Raw genomic sequence first — 25,772 nt, forward strand, 5'->3', positions numbered from 1 at the left:
TTGTGGAAAATCTTGCAATGCTTTGACAAAAATTTCTAGAATTGAAGATGGGCTGACTTATTCAAGAGAAATACAGGTTTCTTTTTCTGAACTCTGAAAAGTTTACATTTTGAAAAATATTAGTTATTTTACTGCAGTACAAAATCAAATTGCAAACCCTTACAAAGATATTTTGAGAACTGTTGTTTTCTGGGAAGCTTTCCATAACATTCTTATTTATGTTTTTATTAAGTCTGAATTTATTTTAACCTACTTTTTGTCTTTTTGACTCTTTGGGATATATTTTGGTAATTTTTGCTGCTTTTGCATAAGGCTAGAAGCCTAAATGGAAACAGAGTTTCTCCTCTGGTCTCAAACATGTGAAGAGTTGGGGGCTAAATAAAAGCATTCAATATGTAAGAGTTGAAACAAAATGTTGACAATTTGGAACACTGGGTCTGGTACAAGTCTTCAATCTTAGTTATAGTGACTGGAATCAATGATCACTGGCAGAACAGGACTTTTTCTTGTTAACATGAATTTGGTCATGCAAAGCTGAATCCAGGCAGGGCAACAGACTGAGGTCCAGGTGTGCATGAACTTTGCTTCTGGGGGTGATACAGTTCATGGCAGAGGGGTCTGCAGAGTTTGGTCAATCCAACCTGAAACATATTAGCATTGTTTCTGTAAAATACATAGCGAGATATCATTAATGGATGTATATGTACCAGATAGGTGTGCACATTCTCCCATGCATAAACTGTGAGTCAGACAGTGAGCAGCCCAATGTCAGCAATGCAGCATGAGGAAAAAATCTGCTTTCTACCCCATTTGTCCTTGGCAGCAGTTGCTGGTACCTGTGCTGCCCTGCTGGGAGCATTCAGAGTGTGGGAATCCTCTGACCCTGGGGCACTGAGAAGCTCTGGCTGCTGCTTCTCTGCCTGGCAGCTCAGTCCCTGTACTACAGTGTCCCCCAAGAATGTTTGCTTCATCTGCTCTCAGCTGATTGGCAAAGCCTGCTCATTCCCTCTGCAGTGGGAATTTGAATCTTGCCAGGTTGGTGAGTGCTGGCTGATGATCTGGCTGTTCATCAAGTCCAGCCTCATTCAGAACTCCTGGGTTAGGTATATCACTGCCATATCATCTGACTCCTGAACAAGATCTCAAAACTCTGGATCAGATAGAACCAGCATCTTACCATGAAGCTCTTTTTTGAAATGATACATCAGATTAAAAGCATGATTTTTTTATTATTATTGTAAGAGAGAATATGGGGGAAATTTTCATCTAGCATGCTTGTTTTCAGGCATTTCATTCTAAAATGTTCATATCTACTCATTTTATTCAAGTTAATCCAATATGGGTTAAAACTAATGAAATGCAGACTGCACTAAATTCCACTGCTATATTTTAAAGTTTAATGCAAGTATACTTATTTTTTGTTACTAGTTAATATTTTTTTTATTGCTGCAGATCTTGGAGGCTCTGCTTGGGAATGGGAGGCCATTGTGCAAGTAGCAATGAACAGACACAAAAAGAGCTGTCCTTCTTCTAGTGACTTTCTGAAAATTGCATAACCCTGAGCACAGATCTAAGTTTCTGTCCTCTGTTTCAAGTGTTGTACTCCACTGAAAGAAATTACTAACCCACACTCCTTGAAAATCTCAGGGCTTTTTCAAAATGAGAATGGCTCTGTCATCTCTTCTGTTCTGGGTTGTTTTTTTTAAAGAGGATAAATCTTGTACCTCAGCAAGAGAAAGAACTTCCTGTGAAAGATGGTTTCTTTTATCACTTTTATTTTGTACTGATTGAACAAAGATGTTTCATGTTTAACTTCATCTAGTACTTGCAACAACCCACTGACAGTTGGTCCGGTCACCATCTTACTGAAACCTGTGGAAGGAATCTAAGGGGTGTAACAAGCCACTACTTTTAGTGCAGGGTATAAGGAAAGACTGCTGGATGCCTGAATTTCACTGGTGATTCTAGTGCCACTAAATGGAACTAAAGTGGTTTTGGGTGCTTTCATTTCATCATTCTGTGATCCTTTTTCCTAGAGCACAGTTTTGCTGCACTGGTCACAGGAAAATAATGGCTTATGGACTGTGTGAAATCTCTATTTACACTTTTATAGCTGCTACAAGAAAATGCCAGACAATTACTTTGGGAGCTCCTAGAATAAAGCATATCTTGAACTCATGGTTTGGGGGGATTATGGGGCTTTTATTTGTTTTTTATTTAGATCCTGCATTAACTTTTTCCTTCTGAAAGTGTAAGACACTAATCTGTCTGACCAACGTAGTCTCAGGAAGGCAAATTTAAGAGCAGATTAAATCTAGTACAGAGTACCTTACCTATTAGCTGTTGTCAACTTTTAGTTCCCTTGCTCTGTGTGCTAAATTTGTTCTGACTGCTTTTGTTTGTATATACATAACAAAAGGTGTCTCACAGTACAGTCTTGTTATAAAGCAAAAAAAATGTTCAGAAGAAAACACATTGAACATTAAAGTGACAATCCTATTCCAACTATCAGGGTCGGTGATTTGCACTGTCTGTGCCACGTTTTGTAGCACAGGGAAATGAGGAGAAGCAGACAAGGGCTAGTACTTAAAATTACATGAGCAAAAAATGTAAATAGAAATCAACAGACTGGAGATTCTTTTCTTTCATTTGCATAGCCTAAAAAATATTATCTATCACTGAAAAAAAAAAGGCACAAACTTTTAAGCAGAGCTGTTTGCTGGAACAGTACATATCTTCCTTTGGCAGGCATTGATCTATTTTTGACATATAAGCTATACAGTGTATTAGCTGTATATATTAGCTAGGAGAGTATGAGTTCTCGAAGGAACAGATGGTTATTCCCAGCCTGGACAGCACTTTTTAAGCATTAAGAAATCTATATAACTGTTCAAGTGAATTACTTGGGGTTTGCTACTGCAGTTTTAAAGCACAGTGGAGGCTTAAACAGTCCCTACCACCAGCAGCCCCCCAAAAACAAGAAGTTTCCTTTCTTATGCCCTCTTCATTTGCCATGCACTTTAAAATGACAGTTGTCGTCCCTATGAAGATTAGAAGACCCATGTTGGGTATGTCACATGCTTTGATGGTAATATTGCCCCAGGCATTTGTCATCCAACCTACAGGGATAACAATGTGTAATGGTGGTGCTTTTTTCAGAACACTGTAAGTATACAGATATTATTAAATTTTACAATTACCACAGGGAATGAATCAAAGCTTCCAATAAGCAAATGAGCTATATATTATTGCCCTGCCTTTATAATTTTTGTTCAGCTCCATCTGATTGCATTTCTGTTATCACTTAGTTGTTTCTCTGCATGTAGTTTTATCTAATTTCTCTTTATTTCAGTCACTTGCAGAGGAGATAAATGGATTACTTCAGACTAATTGCTACTTATTTAGAAACCGTCAACCTTTTGTAAGAGTTCCAAATCAGTGGTTTAAGCTAGCTTTTACTATCTGTGGTATTTATCTTGAAGCCTTTTATCACTGAAGAGTCTGCTAATAAGTTGTTTTTATAAAGCCACTTTCAATTTTCCTTTACCTGGTCTGCCAAAATTTTTAACAGATTATGATAGTTAAGTAGATAATGAGATATTCACTTCTTTTAATATGTATATGGATTGAAATACCACTGATAGACCTGGCAGCTGCATGGATTTGATTGTAAAGTGTCTGACAGAGAGAGAACTAGAATAAAATAAATATTGCATTATCTTGATTTCCCCTCCTTATGTGATGGAGGAAGCAGCTGCATTATTTATCTAATTGAAGGAATGTTACGAGTATGTTTAATTAAATGAGAGTACTTAGTAATACTGGGGGTGTAAACAAAGGATAAATGACAAAATGAGCTAACATCAGCTGAGATGGTTTAATTACAAGTGCTGTACCCCTTCGTGTAATTATTGCAGAATGTGTTTGTACACCAGAATCAATGTATCCAATCTATATTCAACAACATATCAGTTTCTCACCCCGATTAGCAAGCTTTCTTCTTTTCCCAGTGCAATTGGATGGCAGGTTCATGGAGACTAATTCTCACATATCCATTTGCACAAATTTTCAGGGGTATTCATCTATTTTCCCTCAGTGTGAAGGTAAAATCCAGCTTCCTATTGCCAATACATATAAAATTTTTGAAGTTGTCATGGTTTTAAAACATACTTAAATCCCAAGGCATTGAATGACTTTTGAGTGGGAAATGGGATTTTCATAGGCTACCTGAAATGAATCTTCAGCAACACAAAGTGCCTAATTTAGTTTTCTCACTCATTCTAATTGATGTTCACAGCAATAGATCCAGCATGGTAACCTCAGATAAACACGGTCCCAGTTATTGTTGGTATCAGAGGAAAAAGCACAGCATAGAAGTTAAAAATTTTCAGGTCATTTCCTCTCTGAGAGAGTAGTTGACATTTCACAGTTGAAGTATAGTTTTCCAGGGATGCAAGCTTTTATTTGTTGAAGGCTTCCACGTAAGTGGACAGAACATAAAGATTCTGCGGGATCTAGGATGTGAATTTGGATGACAAGCATGTTCCTTGTGAAAAAGTCTTTATCTTTGCAACCAGCCACCTCAAAAGACTCAGTGAAAGCCCTAAGACATAATTAGATCATGGAGTTTGATCCCTGCCAAATTCATAATTTAAGTCAACGCTTAAGTCACATCTCTAACAACAACAACAACATAAAGGAGCTGCCATTAGTGCATGGAAGTGATGCTTTCATGTGCTAATACCTTGATCACTCCAATTTTCAGTTAAAATCAGGACTCAGGAAGTCCCAGCTAAATCCTCCATCTCAATGAATTCTCTCAGTGGTGGCTTTTCCTTGGCTGCATCCATTTCTTAAAGATTTTTTTAATCCTTTACTACCTATTTTGCAGACTATTAAGTGTTTTATTCTAAAGTAAAGTTTAGGAAAAGTATATTTTGCCTAAGGTTAGGTAACTCTTTGTTCAGAACTTGCTTCAGTAGATCAAGCTTTCCAGCACATCCATTCTTCCTAGGCACTCCCCATCTTTTACAAATACAGCAAAATAAACATGAAGGAATATCATCAAATAAAAGATATGCTGCTTGTGTAAGTAATTATGTCCCTTGTTAGTTCACTATAAAGTAATTTTCTTTTTTTTTTTTCCCCACTCTTTACATTTCTTAGTGTGCCCTGGAAGGTATTTTTACTTAATTTTGTTTAGAAATTTGAAAAGCAAGAGAAAGTGAGGGATGATTACAGACTTTATTTAAGGTTTTGATTTTGGTTTCTCTCTGTTCTTATATCAAAGATAAAATGGAAGTGGTGGTGTCATGTTCAGGTAATGAGATTTTATATTAAAAAGAATAAATTAAGCTCATAAAGCCAATGGCAGGAGGGACATGAGGAACCATTTCTAGCTCACAAAAAGGACTTTATACATTAATGCAGTGAGCATCAAGAGTTATTAGGAGTTGAAATTCAAAGCTCAAAGGATGTCAAGTGCTTCAAAAGCAAAGGCTTATTTTGTATTGTTTATATTTAGAAGTGATATGGAGCTCCCTTCAAATATTTTACCCATGATGTCAAAAATCAAAAGCATTAGGGGAAAAGAAGAACTCAGGACATTTCCCTTGCAAACAAGAGTTTTGTCCATTACACACCAGAGGATTCCTTGAGGTACAGATTTGTACACAGCACTGCTTACCAAAAAAATACAAACATCCTCTCAGCTTAGCTGTGTATTGTTTCTTGCCTTGAAAAGTCATAGTATAGAGAAAGGTTTTACTGTAATATTCACTTTTTTTTTTAAGTAAAACTGCAAATCCTAGAGTATCAGTATGTGGTCATTTTTTAAATAGATATTTTTTTGAAAAGCTGTGTGACATTTTTCTTTAATGGCTGATTTTTTTTTAATGTCAGCTACATTTTTAAAGCATGAGGCCTGGTTGTAACTAGCCTTGGCACTGCTACTGTACATCAGACTGTACTATTTGATCATTAATTTATCACAGTTCTAGCAGTTTGTTTGACAGGTGATAGTGCTTTCATCTAATGGCTACACAGCAAGTGTGTGGTGCACTAAAGAGTGGATGCCACTGACTAGAGTTAGAAATCAGCAGACAACAGCCACTTTGCAGAGCTTTATCGATTTACCAGAATCATTTAAAGATATGAAACAACTGGAATAATGAATGCCAATTCAGCTCACTGTAGGGTTTTTCTTATTTAGTTTGGAATATATTAATATAGTTTTGTTGCTAGTAGTGTTTTTATTACAACTATTTGCAGTGATAAAAGAAGTGCAGAAATCAAGGTGCAAATTTGAATACTTCTACTAGAAATACAGTCTCTGTGCTCAGTGCAGCTTAGGATATAGATGCTTGGCAGAAATATGAGACATACTGGAGTATTGTAAATACTTAACCTCTAAATAAAACCTTTCTTATACTTATCTGCTGAAAATGTTCTCTGAATTAGATGTACAAATACGAATATTGCACGGATGAAAAGACCAAAATAAGGCACCTTTTGCAAGCATGGTGGGATTCTTGGGGATGTCCTGTTCTGGGCCAGGAGCTGGACTTGATGGTCCTTCCAAATTGGGATATTTTCTGATGCTGTCTTTACTTTTGTCCTCAAAGGAAACAAAGTAATCCATTGGGTTTAGTTCCCCACTTTGCTCACGGCAGCGTGTGCACCGCGCTCGGTGTAGCCACACTCAGTGTGAGCACCGCGAGGCACCGCGGCGCTGATGGAGCTGGCTGTGCTCCTGCCGTGCCTCTGCCAGGGCTCCTGGTGCCAGGCAGGTGGGCAGCACACCCTGGCACAGCCCATCCACCTGCTCCTGTGGCTGCAGAGTTGCTGTGCTGAGATCCTGGCAGGATCCGGGGCTGCAGCCAGACTCGTGCATGGAAATCTGCACCTTTGGCTCCCACCCCACGGTGTAGCTGTGCCCAGGGCTCTTGTGTATTTGAAAGCTCAAACTGCTGCACTTGTGCTGGTTTGCTAAATGCCTGTCTCACGGTTGTTCTTGGTTTGGGTAAGCTGGCAGGGAAGATGTGTTAGCATGAATCCAGTACCCTGTTTTACTGCAGCAGAATCTGATACCCCATTCCCACAAGAAACAGCAACCTGTAAAATGTTAACAACCCTTCCAACTCAGAGACTCTCAAATCCTGAAGCACTTGGCTACAGTAGGTCTTAGATGAAATTATATCAGAAGTAGAAAGGGTGCTTTGAATTTTAAAGTCAGTGCCAGCAGACTTCTGCCCCTTATGTTGACAAGTCAGCTTAGACTAAAGCACAGATGAGTCATGGAAGTTAATTAATTTTCTGAGGTGCTGATTGCTCATATGTCCCACCGAAACCAATAGGGAAACTCCCACGTGTTGTAGTGGGAGATGGAAACCAGCCATGCTGTGTTGTGGGACATCCAGAAGTGGTGGTGCTGCTTTTTGTAGTGGAGACAGTGGGAGGTGCTTACAAACATGAAGGAAACCAAAATGATGCCAAATGAAATTTTATTTTCCTCCTCCTTGGTGTTTGTTACAAAAATCACAAGCAAATAGTAAACACAAAATTTCGTCAAACATTTTCAGTATTTATTTTAAGCACATGTGCTGCCTCATCTCCTCTTAATTGCAAGTCACAGGAACACTAATGCCTGGGGGGTGACCATGTACCTCAGTGAAATGATGCTCATTAATATAAAGTTACTGCTAGCCCAGCATCTCTAGGTTTGTAGTAGCTCATCAGTAACAATGAATCGATGTAAGCCTTGCTGCAGGAGGGATCCCATTCCTTGGTTTCCCATGTCAGGGAGTCATCATCTCTGAAGCTGAGAATGATGGTTCCACTAGTTCTTCTCAGGAAGAGGTGCCCAGTTCTTTTCAGGAAGAACTATTGGCCCTGCTGCTATATGTCCTGTGCTACAAGGACAGCAGGCAGAATGATAGCAGAGGCCGAATGACATAGAGCCTGAGATCAGCCTTTTGCTGAAGCTACAAAAATTTACACTGGTTCTGGGGTAGACTGCAATATGGGGTTCTCAGTGCGTAGAGAAATGTGTGTCAATCAGTAGAGCTGGTACAGGGTGGATCATGAACAACTTTCTGTAGACTTTTGTCTACATGTGTCAGTCTGTCACATTTCCAACCTATTGAATCTTGTTTCGTTTGTTTGAAAGAAAGTTCTCTGGTTACTTCTAAGGAAAACCTAGTTAAATGTAATTGGTATTAAAATGAATGTGATATCATCTGCTCTGCTGAGGAATTAAACTGTTTTAGTAATAGTTTAAAAGAAAGTAAAGAAAAAATCTTTTTAATTTAGAAATGCTTTTATCTTGTCTTCTTTCCCTCCATGATGGCATGCTAGTTAGGAGTTACTCAAAGTTCTGTATAAGCTGCAAATCATATTCTGCCTTTCCATTTATCTTACTGCCTACAGAACCACAAGATAAAAATACCCTGGACGAGCAATTCCCTTCATCTTCTTGCTGCAACTTGCCAATTCCCAGTCCAGCTCCTCCTCCTCCCTCTGAGTGCCAGTTCGAGGGGAAATCTTTGCATTTTTGGCTATCATGTTTTCAGGCGGTAGGATGGGTTTCTCCCCAGCCAGCCTGGTTATTAATAGTTACTTGCCTGAATGAAGAATTGCATCCTTGGCTGGTGGTCTGAAAGGGCAATTGCCATGTGATGGAGCCATATCTTGTCTTATCTTCTCTCAGAAGTGCTGCCTCTGGTTCTGCAAGGTCTTTCCTGGAAGATCCTGCTCATATGACTTCAGCATTAATTCCAGATGCATTTTCACTGTGATGGCAGTGGAAGTGCTATGTGAATTTTTCCATTTGCAGCTGAAGAAGGAGGTTGGGCTCAGGAGAGTAGATCCTCCTCTCCATTGCTGCTGAAAAACAGAAATAATTCAGCTGGAATGAGTGAGGTTCTTCCAGCGATAGCCCTATACCACAGAGATCAAAGTTTGCCCTTCTTCCCTCATATTCTAAGCTATACTTCAATGAATATGCAAACTGCATTTTTACCTTCTCTTTTCCTTCTCCTAAATCCCACAGCTGAAGTCCTGGCTTGAGCCACAATTAATATCCCCCTTCCCTCCAACACAAATCTTGCTTCCCTCCTGCTCTTCCCACATGAAAACCCCAGGCACAGCTTGTGTTTTCAGTCTTATTAATACATACATCTACAACCCAAATCCTGAAGCTTCATCCTGGGGCTGCCCATTCCCACTGTTGCCACCCCTCTCAGGGTGTGGCAGACGGGGCAGGCGGAGCGGGTGGCCTACGTGGATGCAAATGCACGGCAGTGGGCAAGCTTGGCTTGGGCCCGCTTGTTTGTTTGTTGCTGCTGTTTTTGCTGGCCTTGCTCATTAGAGCCCAAATCTCTGGAAAACATCTAGTATGATTCATGTAAACACCAAAGACAAGTAGGATCAGACTCACTGAGGGGAGGAATAAAAAGTGGAGGGGAACAAACACTTGGCGGGGGTCGGCTGCCCGCCATGGCCCGGCGAGGACTGGGAGTGAGAGGTATGCCAAGCAGCTCTTTGTCTCACATGCACATTAGGATAAGTAACATTGCTCCTCGCCATCTGTCTCTCTCTATGAACCTCTGCCTCGTTCCCATGTAATAAGAAGATTCATAGAAGTACCAGCTGTGACCTTACAGGAAAGCCTGAGAAACTTTGCCTTTTTTACCAGCACTGGGAGAGTGAGATTTGGCACCGATGAACACAGTTGTGTGTAATTTTTTTGTTGTTGCTCTGTCGCCATCTCTTCCCCCAGCAGTTGTGCAGTGTTCATAGAAAGATGAAAGCCCCCATGGCAGTTCAGGAGAGGTTGCCAGCTGCCAAACACGAGTTTCAGTGGGCTATTTTTTTGTACTGCTCTCCTTTATTCACAAGGTGAGGAGGCCGTCAGATGCAGCAAATTCCTACTCCCTGCTTGCTGACATGGGTCAAGAGGACCAAACTAGTAGTGGCCATCTTTATTTATTAACCTGACACAAGGAATAGGGAAAGGCTGCCAGTCTTGGGGCTCCCTTGCAGACATGGTGATGTGTTCCCCCTGTGGGTTAAATATATAAATATGTGTGTCCTTGATGCCACATCCACAGGATGTTTGGCAGCTGAGGTTGCTGGCAGCTGAGCCCATGGGCACGAGCATGCCTGTGACTGTTGTGGGAGCCTGTGCAGCTCTGTTGCAGGTAAATTTAGTGAGCTTTTCCATAGTGCAGCATTCAAGTCCTTCTCTTTCACACATTTCTGGCAGAGAAAATTCAAAATTCCCTGGCCCATAAATTTGTAGTGACATCTGTGTGAATGACTCACTTTTAATTTAGAATCATGCTGAAAAATTAGGGTGAAAAGGTTTCAAAGCAAGAAAAATTTGCTTGTTTGGCTAATCAAAATCTTAAGTAATATATATGAATTTGGCTAAACCGTGTAACTTAAATTCAAATTAAGCACTTCATCTTCAAACCTGGTTTTCATACAGTGAAAATAAATTTCATATTTAAATGTTTCATTTTGTAATAGCAAAAGAAGCATTTTTAGTTTTGCATTAAAAACAAACAAGTGAAAATATTATCCACCAGGCTATCAAAGAATATTGCAATAGATATAAATCTACACTTTTGCTGTTTTAAAAGCATGAGATTACAAGGTTTCCATATTATAACTTTAAGGCAACTAAAATCCCATGGATATTTTTTCTGGATAAAATAAAGGTAAATTTTATAAAATAAAATTAGACAAAAAGAACTGAAAATTTCCCTCTTGAGCATCTACATTTCTTGGGAAACTCATTGTAACTGTATAAAACCAGTTCCTCCAAACTTCATAGTTGTCAATGTTGAGCTATTTCAAACGCAAGTCACCCTTAAAATTATTAAAATTTTTAGAGCAAAAGTTTGTTTCTCCCCTCCCTTGAAACTATCGTGCAGGAGAAACTTGGCTTTTCACTAGAACTGTAGGGAGTGTATGCTACTGAGACACTTGAAAATTGCACCCAATATCACCAAGAGCAGCAGATGGATCTGTCAGCTGTTTTACTGAAAATGGTGAATATCTTCCCTGGAACATTCATAAGTTGCCCGAGGCAAAATTTCACAGTGGAAAGAGTGAGATTTCTCTTTACATAACATTCGTAGTACTCACGAGAGCCGCGGTCCCCCCGCCCGTCAGATTAAAATCCCCATGAAGCAGATGATGATGAATAGGCACAGCTGGGCTGTGAGAGGGCGCTTGCAGGAGCCCTCGGCCATAGCCTGACCACAGGCCATCACAGTGCAGCAAGCAGCAAGTGAACAGTGTCTTTAGAACTTACTTTTTCACTTATTTTCCCATTTAGGTGGAGACTGTAGTAGGCTCTGGTGGTGACTTTGTGCCTCTCTCCTTCCATGGGGCCTTAGCAATAGAGCAAGCAGAGCTTTCCTCATGTGGTCACCTCAAGAGCTGTATGGGAATGTCTAAGTCACAAATTGGAGGTGTCCCAAGTCATGTACCATTACATATTTACTGCCTTTGATTGAGGATTTCCACATCTAAGAGGAGAGCTGGTAAGCTGTGGAGCTGTGGGGGAATCTGCTGAGCATGTGAACGTACGTAAGTCCCCAGGTATAGCAACTTTTGGGCCTCAGAGAAAGGGGCTACTCTTCTCATTGAGAAGGGAATAATTTTAACAATACACCTTGGCACATTTCCTATCCATTGGGAGAGTTCAAATTGTCTTACTGCAAATATTTGTGAGCCTGATCCAGGGCCTCTTTTGTTGGGCTTTGTTTCACACAGTATGAGTAAGAGCTGATCGTGTTGGTGTTCATCAGAATAAAATAGTTCCCCTGAATTTGTTCCTACATTTTAATGTTTGCTTATAGATACAGTGCAAACCTGACTCTACAATATTTCATTGGAAATAGAGATTGCAGGCCCACAGCAGCCTGTATTTAACAAAGGGTTATCTATGCTTTCAAGTTAATTTGTTATTAAAGGCAAGGTGTGAAATTAAAATGCAGTAACTGTCTCTGAACACTTTGGAATAAGAATATCTTTTGTTCAAAAGGATGTTAAGTGGACAGATGTCAAGTGAGATTTGGCCAGGTAGAGCTACTGTAATAAAAGGACCTTAAGAACTGTCTTAATTAATATTTTTTTGAGTTTATTTTTTATTACTGTTTTTAATGCATTATGATGTCTATAGCTAGAAATAATGTTTGAATCCCTCTTAACTTTCACTAAGGGAAATACTTACTGCAAAAAGGAAATCAGAGGTGTTTCTGAGAATGAGGTTTGTTGTGGGCCTCATAAGTGTTTGAAGTTGTTTGGGAAATTTGCATAAAAGCCATGTAAGATTCCAGATATTTCTGCGGGTCTTATACAGTTTTGATAATTTCTTTTCTGATGGAAATTATTGTTTATGAGTTTGCATATTGCTATTGTAGGTAAAAAAGGAGAAACTATCATGTCTGCACTTAGACCAAGGGGGATTTCCATACAGTTTCCAAAGCTCAGCTCCAACTTCTGTTAAATCTTATCCTTGGAAACCTGAAACATTCAGTGGCTTTGTAATAAGAAGCATTTGTACACCAGGTTTTAGTCTTTTCTATCCATTGAGCAAAAGTTATTTTAACTAAAGTTCTAGACCCTAAGTGGAAGATTTAAGATATTGGGCATCATCTGTGTGAGACACAGACTCTGGGTCAAGTTTTGAACTCAGATTAATAGGGTAAGGGTTTGTGTGATTAGTCTTAATGGGACCAGACTCCTTCCTAATTGGAGAGCTGTTGAGCAAGTGCTTGCATGTGAAGGGACTGCAGTCTGGTTGCTGGTAAATCAGCCATGTCATTTGAGCAGAAAGAATGCAAGCTCTTGACTCAGGCTGCCATGAATTTCAGTTTATTTGAAATCTGATTGTAAAGTTTGTAATGTGACTCAGTGCACACAACTAAAACAACAACAATTTCTAGTGAAATTCCTCCCAACAGGCTTGGCTGTTTGCGCTGTCTGTCATCTGCTGTGGGATTGGGCTTTCTTAGGTGACTAAATGCTGAGAGGGTCCAGAGTGCGTGAGAACACCTACCAAGAAAGGCTGTGAGCAACAGCTCAGGCTGAGTAAAATAATGGGGGTTTGGGCATCTGTGAAAGTGTGAAAAGTTTTAAGGCTTTCCTCTAGTGTCTAGTTTTCTCTAGGGAAACATGTGGCAGGCCCTGCAAACAAAATGGATAATATTTTATGTTCAAAGCAGACATCTAATTGCATCTCCCAACCACTGGGCTAGAGCATATTTACGAGTTCTCTTCTGTAACCCAGTGTACCACTCTCATTTATACCACTCTCAGCACAGTGGTGCAGCCACCACATCCCTCTGCTCTAGCAGGGACTCAGATGCACATGCCAAACTTGCTTGTAGCGTGGGCATAATAAAGCAGAGGGGAAAACTCTAAACAAACTCTTTGGAGCCTGATTTCAGCTCCATCTACACTAAACCAACTATGAATCAAGGAAAATTTCTGTTCCTTTGGGAACCTGTCCTTGTTGCATGCATGCCAAATGCAGGCAGAAACAAAGGTTAGAGAATGAAGGAAAATAAGACCAAAGGTCCTTGTTTTCCTATTTATTTAGGCTTTTTTTTTTTTTAGAAAAGAAAACAAACCCTAATCCAAACACATAAACCTGAAGTTTGTCCTGATTCAGATAATAAATGCAGAGCATAATAATGCAAAATAACAAAAGGAATGACTGTTCATGCCACTGGATGCTTAGGATATCATCTGTTGAGCCCATCTCACAGTCTTCCAGGCTCTGAGCCAGTCTTGGGACTGAGACAGTCGCTGATGACACAACTGCAAATTTGATCCAGTTTGATCTTTATTTGCTGCTTTGTTGTGTAGTGTTGGACAGGCTAAGTCTTCACAGGTAGCTGAAGATCACCAGAGGAATCTACAATTTCTGCTTTGAGTTTGCTTAAAAGGGGTTGCATTCCTTTTTCTTCCGTAGCGAGAAGGATGGTGAAAGGCTGGGAATGGTCCTACTAACATCAAATAATGTCCCAAGTGACTGTGGCAGAACAAGCCACTTAATTAAATGTTTCTATTTTCCTATCTTCCTCGGGCATATTCAAAAGCAGGTGCTCAGAGATTTGTTACTCCCAGCTGACAACGTGAGCAGGTTTAAGTTAGGCTGGAGTCCCGTGTCACCAGCTGGGAGTGTGGTACCTTTGCCTCTTCAGGGTTTGGTGTCTTCAGACAGGGTCATATTCCCTGCCAGCAGCTTTGGTCTCTGGGCTGTTCACAAGAAGGATGCACAAACTCATGCAAATAGGTGGTAATATGAAAATAAACCTTTGTTTTTGAGAATTATATTCATTTTTTCACAGTCATGGTAAAAAAATGCCATGAAAAATAGGCAAACAGTTTTAGCATTAAGAATTTTATGTTAGATTAGGAATCCAGATTCCAAATTGGATCCAAACAGATTTATTGTATTGCTCATTCAGGAGAGTAGCCAGACTGTGCAAAATCTAAGAAGAAAAGAAACTCAGTAGCAGTTGTGAGAAATAAAAGAGTATTTTGTGAGTTGGACAAGGGAAAAAAATCTGTTACTAAGTTCAGAAAAAAAAATCAGTGTGTGGAAATCAAATACATCTAGGACAGTTAAAGGAGACATAAATGTAATTATTAGATAGAATGATATGGGGAGAAATGCAAAAAACATGAATGATATGGCTTTTAGTTTTCACTTTTGAGAGGTTATAACTTCAAAAGAAACCCACTGAAACAAAATAAAATGCTTCTCCCTCTTGCTGAAGTGATTTGGCCCTAGGTGCCCATGTTCTTTTAATAATTTTGTCCTCTGGAGGGTTCAAGTCCTCCTCAAGCTCACTCCAGGCAGCCACTCAGGCTCGTTCACCTCAATGATTAGCGGGAGCCTGTGGTGCACTGAAACGTTGTAAGGAGCCCATCAAGGAGCTCAACGCCAGCCAAACAGATTCCTGCCTTGGCAGCATGCCTCTTCCTGGCTTGTGAGATAAAAGGAGAATAGGTAAAGGTAAGCATTTCAAAGCAAGCAATTTGGGTCTTAAAATATTTGGTGAAATTATTCAATATTTCATTCATGTGGAAGTAGTGTCTGCGTATTGGTGTCCAGGTCAATGAAAGCTGAAGTCTGACACTGGCCAAGCAGGTAAAAATTGGCTGTGGTCTTCCTCAGCTACGTACCTGGGGACTCTGAGCTTGACACTATGTGGGAGCAGCATCAGGAACTCGCAGGCTTTCTGCAGTCAGCTCTGCTGACTAAACTCCCCAATGTCATCAGAAGATGACAGCATCTACTTCAGGAGTGCTGATGTGCCTCTGGGATCTCACTCTGTTCAGACTCAGGAGCTCCTTCCATCCCAGCTGCCCACCCTGTGCCAGAGGCTGCCTCCCACTCAGCCCAGACCTCCTCCCAACACAGTAGAAACTGAATGATGGCAGTGGGCCACCAGTTAGCTGGTGGATGATATATTAAATATTGGCTGCTCTTTCAATGCAAAACTAGTGTTCAAACATCCAAGTTTTCAAAATGGCTGAGGTGTAGGGTAGTGAGACACGAGGAACCTGCCAGGTCTCAGCTCTGCTGCAGTCATGCCAGCCAGGGATTTTGGCAGAGTCTGCTGCTGTGTCTGAACTCAGCCAGTGTATGTTGGGTGACAAGGCAGCTCCTTCTGGCTGGCTATTCAGGGCTGATAACATGAAGCTGTTTACAGGGGCTGAACACTTTCAAAGGCAGCTCCTGCTTAGGGCATGGCTAATGACCCCTCATCCTGAGCAGGCTGTGACCGCCAGCAGGTACTGACCACACTTCTGGAGCCCATAGGGCAAAGCAGGGAAATCTCTGCTGAGCATCTGTGTGAGGACTAAGAGCAAACATTTGTGGAGGCTTAGCAGGTCCTGTTCCTGAGCATCTGATTCTTTGTGCAAGACCTGTTCAAGACCTGTATGCCAAGTTGTCATATGTAAGGTCTCAGGTTTCAGTAGCTTATTGGAAAAAAGGTGCTGAGGGAAGGTTGCTAGTAAAGCGACTTTCTCAATTTGAGAAGGAGAGGTACAAGAGCTGGGCTTTCAGTGGGGTTGGTTACTAAGACTTTGGCAAGTGCAGGCAAGCTGAGATTGTGTTATCATTTCACACAGTGTGGTAAATGTTTTAAACTTAAATTGTAGAGATCATTATCTGCAAGCTGAAAATACTTGTTGATATGCCCTCACTGAATGGACATGTCTGCATTGAAGTACAAAACAACCCTCCTGGGATGTGTTATCTCCAACTTTGAAGGTGAATGGAAAGGTGAATAATCTATTGGACTAGCAGTAGTTTGGAAACCATGATACATGTAGTTGGGAAATAGAAAGGGAGTTTCTATGTGTGCAGTGATCTTGGGCAATTAGGCAATTCAGTATGATTCATATTGTTATGGAGAATTTCTTAGTTTTTTGAGGAAATCAGGTATGGATATCTGCCATCCAGTAAAGGAACAGGAAACACACATAACTGGTGTTAATAAGTTTCACCCACTGGTATTTGAGAAAGTCTGTTTGGCAGAACTTGCAGAAGTCCAAAGCAAGCAGTTTTCTGAGGCCTCTGTGGAGCTGGATCATGCACCACATTGGTGCTGGACTAACATGAGCAAGCTTGCACTCGGCACAAGACAGCAGATGCAGAAATGGGAATCCAGGTGCCATTCCCCTCTCCACATACTAAAGGGACTTCTTTGGTGGACTGGGGAAAAAAAATTGAGCCCCATCTTCAGTATCAGTTTGAATCCTATCTTTGTTTCCTGCCATTTTGCTGTCGGATTCCGTAGCGCGCTGTGCGATTTTACTGGACTTGTGAAATGTACATACTCCAACTTAAAAATCTGCATGTTCCCATCTGTACCCTGAGGATATTTCAAAAGGGGGGATTCAGAAACTGGGGAAGAAAGGTTTCATGAATTTTGCAAACTTTTTCATTTAAGTGCTTTTTTTACACTTGAGTGACGCTTACGAATTACTTACACCATCCACTATAATTTAATGCGTTACACAATAAAGAGTATCTGCTGTTCTTTGTGTATTTCAATACCAATGCTTTCCTTATCTATTTTTCCCAGCTTGCCATTTCGTGCAGTAGAGGTTCTGTCATGTGATATTACTCTGCACAGAGGGAAGTTGGAGAGCCCTGCACGCTGCTTTACTCCACTGGTAAGCAGTCAGAAGATTTACTTTGGTCATAAATGCAGTTTCACAATATGTGTCTCTCCTCTCTCTTGCATGTTCAACATGGCATTTCAACAACTGAAAATTCAGTGGTTGTCAGCTGAATCAGAATTCAAATTAATAGCTTGTGTATTTGTTTGGAATATTTTCAGCCCCAATATTGATTTGTAGCCCTTTCAAACTACACTCACTTGTAAATGTAGGTGTGCAATTTTTGTTAACATCAAGAACATTATTTTCATGCTGGTAGATTGTATTTCTTGTCTTCTAGATTTTATTGTCTTCACACAAGCTTGGTGTAGTATTTTTCTCACTCTTTGAGACCTTTGCAAAATTAGGAACTGTTGCTGCATAAATATTCATGTTTTATAGTGCTGTATATGTATTATCAAAACACCCAAACTGTTGTATTAATGACCATACCTGCATACATCAGGTACCTAATTCCTAGCCCTGTGCTTCTGTACTGGTTTTGCTCTTCTTCTGAAATATTTTGCAAGGGGAAAGTAAAATAAGGAATATCTCATGGTAGACTCAGGCCACAGAGTAGAGACATTGATAAGAGATTAAGAGTTTTATTCTGATTTGTCCTTTATCTTTGTCTTCACTTGGCAGTTCACTCCACCTTCATATAGTTAACTAAAACAGCTTTCTGTCTGTATTTGGAAGGAAGTCTAGGCACACAATTTTTAAGTGGTGTAAGTAATATATGAAAAATCCATTTCCTATGTTCCTCAATACTCAAGCAATTAAATTTTCCTTCCACCCTCTCCCCCTGTATTTTTCCAGCGTCTTTAAATTCAGCTATAGGTTTGGGCCCCTTTCCAGGAGCTGGACTTCTCAATAATGGGTGTGATTTGTCTCATGTGGGAACCTTGAATAAAATTACCAATAACATACTTACATTCAATTAAATGTTTCAACATACACATCATTTAGTCACTCAGTAGGGAAATGCTCTCTGCCACATTCGAATAATGGTGATCAATATATGTTCACTAGTAACATGTCTGAAAATATCAAAACACTGTAAGCAGCAGGGTGATGGAGATGACTTTGTCTTAGTAAATTGTAGTCTAAGCTTCCCTTAGCCCTAATCAATTCCTGTCCCCGCTGTTCAAAGGCAAACTGTGCAGTGCTTTAGTTGGTACTGACTCAGTGTCAGAAATCATGAAGTGTCTCTTTTTTGGCAGAGAAGCAATCTGGATGCAATCAGAGAATGAGCAGGACACACTGTCTCTTTGAGACAACATTGAGAAAAAAGTTACATTGAGAGAAAAAGAATCACAGTGAGGTCCAGGGGTGAACTGGATGGCTGTTTTCACCTCTTGAAATGTCACACACTGGCACAGGCAGAATAACACTAAAAACAGGCAACTCAGACAGCCTGTTCACAGAAGGGAAGTTTCAGCTCTGTGCATGCCTATCAAGGAGGTGTGAAAGGTGACCTGTGATTCTGGCAAGTTGTTCTGTGCAGGAAAACACTGAGCTTTGGCTGTGGAAAAGTAGTGAGTGCCAGGGGAGCCCAGTGTTCTGGGCCTACAGAGCTTCACTCGAGCCCCTTCACTCTGCAGAAGGGCAGGCAGGTGGGAAAATGGGGGAGATCTCTCATCTGTGTGTGCTCAGAGTCGACATGCTGAAGGCAGCACAGAGCAGTAGGCAACCGAGAGAGGTGACAGCAGCATCTGTCCAGAGTCTTTGACCAGTCTGGCCCATTAATGCTGCAGGTAGGCACCCTTTTGGCCAGTGCTGAGAGGTAAAGGAAGATGAAGTTTTTTTGTACTTTTCCTTTAGATTTGGAGGTCAGCCTGCACTTGCATTTGAACACTGGGTATATTTGAGTTGAAACATGGGTATAGGCCAGCCTATGAAATACCAGATAGACGTTGCCCAGTCTCTGCCATGTGAATAATTTGATTAATGCCTACTTCTTTCCCTAATAAATTAGTTTCTTGCCTCCCAGTGAGTAGGTAAGGCGTGAACATAAAGTTGCTTTTATGGCTGCAATAAAATAGCTAAGATGACAAATGTGGGTGAGGGTCTGTCAGAGTTCACAAAAGAGACAGAACCAAGCAACCTGATTTCCTCAGCTGTGAATACTCAAGTCAGACAAATGTATAATGCATCCAGCTCTCTCTAACGTGTATGTGCATCCTCCATGCTGGGACTGCACCCCAGGATTTTGAAGTTTAGCCAGTAGCTGCTGTATTTCTGATTGTCTAGCACTTGCTAAAGAGGAGCTCAGTAGCAACAGGATGAATTAGAATTTTTGCCCTGGGAAAGGAGCAGAGAAAACAAAAGCATAACCAGATCAGTAGAAAGCTTTTTGGAATAAGTACTTAAGGAAAGATCTAAAAATATCAGAAATGGGTATCTTTTTCTGTACAAACTGAAATATGACCTGAGAAATACTGCAGTTTTGTAAAAGTTTGTTAAAGTAGATGTGTGTAGGAATAGCTTGAAACAAATTGGTGGATGGAAAACTAAGCATGTGGAGAAATCAAAAACAGCACAAAGGTTTAAGCACCCTGTATAATAAATACTACTACTGCAAAATTAAGCAGACTTTGCAGATGTCTTTTGCGGTTTATAATGTGTTCAGCTATAAAATCTCTTAGAAAATATATAATTTCTCTATCTGCCCTCCCTTCACTTTCCTCTTTTCTTTCCCTACAACTTTCTTTGGGGGAAGAGCCTGGATTTAGACACATTAATTGAGGGTTACACAGTTTGCTCCACTTGCCATTTCAGGAGGCTGCATTAACATCCCACCTGGCAGTGTTGTTTACAAGCAGTTTTGCAACCTTTTCATTCTGCTCCCTTATTTTTGTTAGGCACAGCGTAATGATGCCATATGACATTTTGAGTCTGAATTGATATTCTCTGTGGTATCTCCTCAGGCCTGTTATGCTTTGGGTGTTTGCATTGCCTGTTCAGACACCCACGCAGAGTGTGGGTATTTTCATTTGTGACTGAATGCAAGCTGCACGCCGGATGTCACAGGAATATGTTTAGAGCTTCCATTGATCTCCTAACTACAAATAATCATTATAGCTGCAAAACAAATAGTGGATCAAAACTGTGGGAACGTGGCCCAGAAGGTGCTTCCCACTTTTCCTTCTGAAATGCATGACGTGCAGGCTGAAGGTGTAATACATAAATGGCTGAAAAGATTTTAGCAAGAAATCAAGACAGAATACCATTAGGCAAGAACTGATTGGGAAAAAATTAGCTTCATGTAGTTGCTCTTTAAAAGAAAAGGATAAGAAAAAGGTATAGGCAGCCACGGGAAGTTGGTTGGCTTGTGGGAGTCCCCAGTGCTCTCTAAATCCCCTGCTGTAGCTTTGACTAAACACAGGGGTTTGCTTTTCAATGCTGTTGCTTTGCAGCAATTACACAGTTTGCCTGTTCCACTCCAGAGATGGCTGCATCTCATGTAAAGAGTTTGAGGGATTTATGGACATGTCCCATGTTCTCTGGGAATTACATGTAAAACTTGTTCTTAGGCAGTTGTGTAATTGCAGGTACTGGTGAGCAAGGCATGGTTTGGAAGCAGAGAAGTAAATGAGATATTGAGATGAGTTATTTGCTGAGAGAAACATGGGCTTCGGATGAGAGTTATTTTAATTTTTTAATCAAAATTATATTACAGCATCCAGGTTGCAACACCCTGAGTCCCTGCACTCCTTGGTCTTACTTAGAAGAAAGTAAAATTTCTAAGATCTTGTCAAATATGAATGCTGTTTTTGTGGGAAGAAAGGTGATCCAATGCTTCCCTGAAAATTCTGGTTCACTCCTTTTCCTTGCACAGTTTTCCTGGGTGTAATCCTGGGCAAGTCACAGGGGGCATGTCTGTGCCCACAGTGGGGATGGAGCTGTCTCTTGCACTGCTCCCCAGCATGTAGTCAAGCCCTGCTGAGAGTCCGATTTCATAAAGAGCCCAACTTGAACCCAGCCAGACTCTTGTCTGTGAGCATGAGCTGTCACAGCTGCATGTTGCCACAGAGGATGAGGTTAGGTCAGTGTCAGCTTGGGGAGTCTGCTCTTGTGCTACTTCAAACAATCCACCCCGTCCTTAATGTCTCTCTGCTTTAGTCTTCCCTCTGCAAAATAATAAATTTCACTCCTTCCAGGAGGTTTGGATAAATGCATTGACAGGATATGGTGCAGGTAGCCACTGCAGTACTGGGCAATTATTTATATATCTAAGGTTTTTAGATGTAGGTGATTGCTCGCTGAAACTTGTCCTTACAGAGCCAGGAATGCTTTTAGGTCCTCTCTAGCAGAAGATCTGATGTTCCTTGGAAACTGCTAGTTTATGTGTTTTAAATAATTGTTCACAATGATTCCTGTCCAGAAGAAATATGTGGGACATAGGCAGCCTTACCTGGCAGCAGTGTGCAGGGGAGCGCAGGTCCTTGGCCCTGCCAGCTCCGTGCTGCTGGCCAAGCCCTTCCTGCAGCAGTGGTGTGACTGCTAGTGCTGACAGTGGTGTATCAGTAGCACTGCTCTGTCTTTGAAAAGTGGGGGAAATGTTGATTCTGGAGTTCATTCCATCACATCATAATTGGTTTGGAATAGTTATTGAATGTGCACAAGAGCAGCCCTTTTTTTCCCCTGCAAATGAACTGTGGTTGATGTCGTGCTATTTTGGTTTTGTTTTCTGCTTAACATTCCACTGTAAGTGCAGCTCCTCTGAGGCTTGAAGTGAGACAAAACTGAACCAAAGTGACTTTGTTTTCTCTGTGTAAGAGGATGGACACTGAGTGATAATGACATATTTTGCATGTGAGCAGCAGGTGCGAGACCAAGTGTCTACTGCGGATTAAAGTAAATATGGGGGTTTTTTTCTATATTTAACTGATATGTGACAAGGAAACAATGTTTTAAATGTCACTTTCCATGGGTTTTTTGTGTGTCTGTAATTATACATTCTAATGTGCCAAGTAGCTACTCACTGAAGTTCAAATTTACATAGTAAAGTTGTGCATAACAAGGCAAACAAGATACAGTCTAGCATTCATCTCCATGCATCTGGGCTGCCTCCACCCAGCAGTTACACTACCAACAAATGAATGTTTTCTGCTTTCTTGAGTTCACATAAATAGCTGTAAATTCCTATAATTAACTATGATAAGTCACTCCCCACTATTAAAACAAAGACGTGTTTGTTTATTGGTCGTACTTGCATCCACCACTCTTAACATTACAGTGTCGACTGCTGTTTTTTCACTGTGTTAAACAAAGCAGAAATATTCCTGTTGGGCAATGCCAGAGTCCCAGGAGCAGCCTCAAAAGCACAAGCACCAGGCTGTCGCCTGCTCAATGCTCCATTTCTCTGCTGAAGGCTGCTTCTTTTGCCTGCCCCTTTCTGCTGCAAAGACAGGAGTGTTTAGGTGGGGAGTGCTGGCTTTGGGGAGCAAGGCACGGCTTGGAAACAGGGAAGTAAAGGCAACTGAGATATTTAGTCCTTATGAGGCCTAAAAGTAAAGTAGGTCCTGAAAACCTGATTTTCCATGTATCAGGATCACATTTAGTCATAGGTTGTTTGTAGCAGAGCTGCTCCCAACTTTGCTGCCTAAATTATTTTTTCTGATATTCGACTGGATTGTGATTTGTCACAATGAGGTAGTGATATAAAAAATACTTTTAACGCTTTTCCTCATAAGCCTGACTTGGGTTTTGGGTGGTGTTTTGAGGGTGGTTTGTAGGCTCTTTTTGTTTGGGTTTTTTTGGGGTTTTTGAGGCAAGGCACACAAAATCTCGCCCCAGAAACTCAGTTTTCTTCCCAATTCTATTTTTGCTTTTTAAGCCTACTCCCAGGGCCTAGTGGAAAGTCTGCTTCACTTAAGCCTTATATACGTAAGAATGTCTGCTGCATTTTGTGGCTGTGCTCAAGTTGCCTCTATTATGACAAGACTTTTTTTGACAGCTTTCAATGTCTCAGAAGCAATACCTTTTAAGACATGCTGACCACAGAATTAAATTAGGCACCCAAATTACAACTTCCATGAGATACAAAAAAGGCAGAGGTAAGATGGTAGGAAATATAACAGTGACAGTTTTGTTTTGTCTAAATTTTCCATGAAGTATTTCATAAGTTATGTCAAATTGGAAAGCTGGTCATGTATCTCTGCATGGAAACAAGATCTTCTGTGGGTCACACATTACACAGGAGAGGGTGTGCAGTAATGGCAGGATGCTGGCAGTCAGAAATTGAGATAATTCTGTGCTCTGGCATCTCTATACCACCTTCTTCCTGTAAGTGGGGCCTGTAAGTTGTATTATGAATACAGTAAAAGATTTGCTCTCTAAAGACAACAGCTGTAACTCAGAACTTTGTATCTGCTGGCTGGAAGAGATTAATAGTTGATCATCTGAGATAGGAAGGGTACTGAGAAAGTGCCTTGTGAAATTTGGGGCCACTGATGGTTTAGCTGTTGCTAATCAAGAAAAAAGTATGGAAAAATTTTCCTTTCAGCTGGTTTCTTTGGATAGTAAAAATAAGTCCTTCCCTTCATACTTTAAAGCAGACTATATGTAGCTGCTTCCTTTCTTATGGATTTTGTTATACATAATTACCATGCATGAACAGCACGGCACATGGATTATACAGCAAATTCTGTTTTAGCCATGCAAACTCCCAGTGACACTGTGGGCTCTAACAGCTGGGAAGATGTGATTACAGACTTTCATGTTAATATTGGGTGCCTTAAAGACTGCTGAAGCTTGTTCCCAGGTCAGCAGAGCTAGCACAGACTAGCTAAGGCTTCAGTAAAACAAGGAAATAGTGTAGAGGATTTTCTGTGAAAAAGAGAGAAAAATAAAGCCATCAAGTTTATTAAAATGCTGAAAGAGTTAATTCTTAAATCTTCACCCCAAACTAAGGCTCAAGTCACTCCCAGATTGCTAGACTGTCCTTATTGTTTGTGAATAAATTATTAGTATCATGTTTCCACTGATATTTACAGGTTCCAGAACTAGTTCTGGCCTCATTGTATTTATACTGCGTGTAACATGTGGCAAAAGATGTAGCAAGTTGTAGCATTTTGAATAAAGACAAAAGGGGAGAAGATGATTCCTCATTTAACATTGGGAAACTGAGAGAGTTTGGGAGATGTGGTGGCTTGCTCCAGAAAGGCTCCATGCACCAGGGATTGCTGCTCCTCATGTTGGAAGGGTGGCTGGGGGACAACTGCTTGTTGCTGAGCTTTCACATAATGGGCAGAGTCAGTGTGTGGAGCTCAGCCTCGAGCTGACTACTTTGTTTTGAAATAGAGCTTATCTCCCTGAAATAAATGCAGTCTCCTCTCTCACTCTTCTCTAAGCAACATATTGATAGATCAATGGAATTTTTTAGCTCAAAACTCTCTCTTTGGATAAAAGCAGTCAAAGGGGTTGTTTGGAATTTCTGCCTTTTATTTTAAGTCCTGTTTTCATATTCTTTCCAGGAGGGAGGATAGAAACACAACAGTTTGGGAACATGAGCTTTTTTCTCCTCCTAACTCGAGGTTTGCCCTGGGACCAGCCTATTTTGCATGAGCTCAACACAGCTGTAAAAGGAAGAACTAAGAAAAAGGCCAACAAACAATAGAGCATAGCAAAAACCCACTTAAAATCTTACAACTCAGAATACCACAGAGCCTCATTTGTCTGTAATCCTGCTCTATTTAATGGAACCCCTTGCGTCCAATTCTCCTTGTATTTTTATTAATCTTTGTGATTCTCCCTAATGATCTTGTTATAAAGATATCACATCACATGGCACAAGGACAATGCACATAAAAAGTTAAGAATGCATTTAACTACCAGTCATTGATTAGTGTTCTTGATGAGCTTAAATACTACCTGGGAAAGGCTTTCTATCAAATGCAATTGGCTGCAAATGCATTAAGCTTAATGAAAGTCAAGATTTGGGTATATATGAATATTTTTCCTAAGAGGAGGTGCCCTTGCCATGAGAATATGAGCACTTGCTATCCAGACTCCTGCCCCAGTGGGAAGGGATGGGAAATGGCAATGTGTGTGACCCCCCCAGAGCTCAGCCCCAATTCCCATTCCACTTAGTTTGCTATAAATCAGGAGAAATACCACTGGTGTCAGTGATATTAAACAGGTCCTGATAGTCCCTGTGATCATCTGCTGATGCAGAGGAGATGAAAGATATCTGTTGGTGAGGTCTGGGAAAATGTCAATCTGAGGGATCCAGCAGGAGATTTTGGGAAGGGAAAGCAGCCTGCTGCTCTGCAGCTCATTGAATTCAGCAGCAGAATCAGGAACAGAGGCTAAGCGGTAGTGAAAAGCTTCAGCAGAGCTTCCCAGGAGTTCAGGTGGGATGTGTGTATTGTCGGATGCTCCATGTTAAGCACAGAGAGCACTGTGTGCTGAGAGAAGGATTTTGTCCTTCCCCTGGCCACTCTGTTGTGAGATAAGCTACATCCTGCTAAGAGTGCACGTGAAACCTTAGTGCAGGGCAGGAACGTGCTGCAAACCCAGGTATTGGCCTGCCACGAGCAGGTACCAAGTGCACAGAGCCAACCCCT

General features: G+C 40.8%; 1 long non-coding RNA gene across 3 annotated transcripts in view; it reads left to right on the plus strand.

Moving 5' to 3' along the window:
- LOC135279265 (uncharacterized) overlaps nt 1–25,772 on the plus strand; it is a 510,274-nt gene that overhangs the window by 287,367 nt on the left and 197,135 nt on the right. For 2 of the 3 annotated variants that reach the window (XR_010346537.1, XR_010346534.1), the window contains one exon: nt 17,124–17,214. The exons of the other annotated variant lie outside the window; for it this stretch is intronic. This is a non-coding gene — a long non-coding RNA (uncharacterized LOC135279265). The remainder of the gene's footprint in view (nt 1–17,123; nt 17,215–25,772) is intronic. 3 annotated transcript variants of the gene reach the window in all.

The sequence above is a fragment of the Passer domesticus genome, chromosome 12 (assembly GCF_036417665.1).
Source record: "Passer domesticus isolate bPasDom1 chromosome 12, bPasDom1.hap1, whole genome shotgun sequence".
Classification (NCBI taxonomy): Eukaryota; Metazoa; Chordata; class Aves; order Passeriformes; family Passeridae; genus Passer; species Passer domesticus.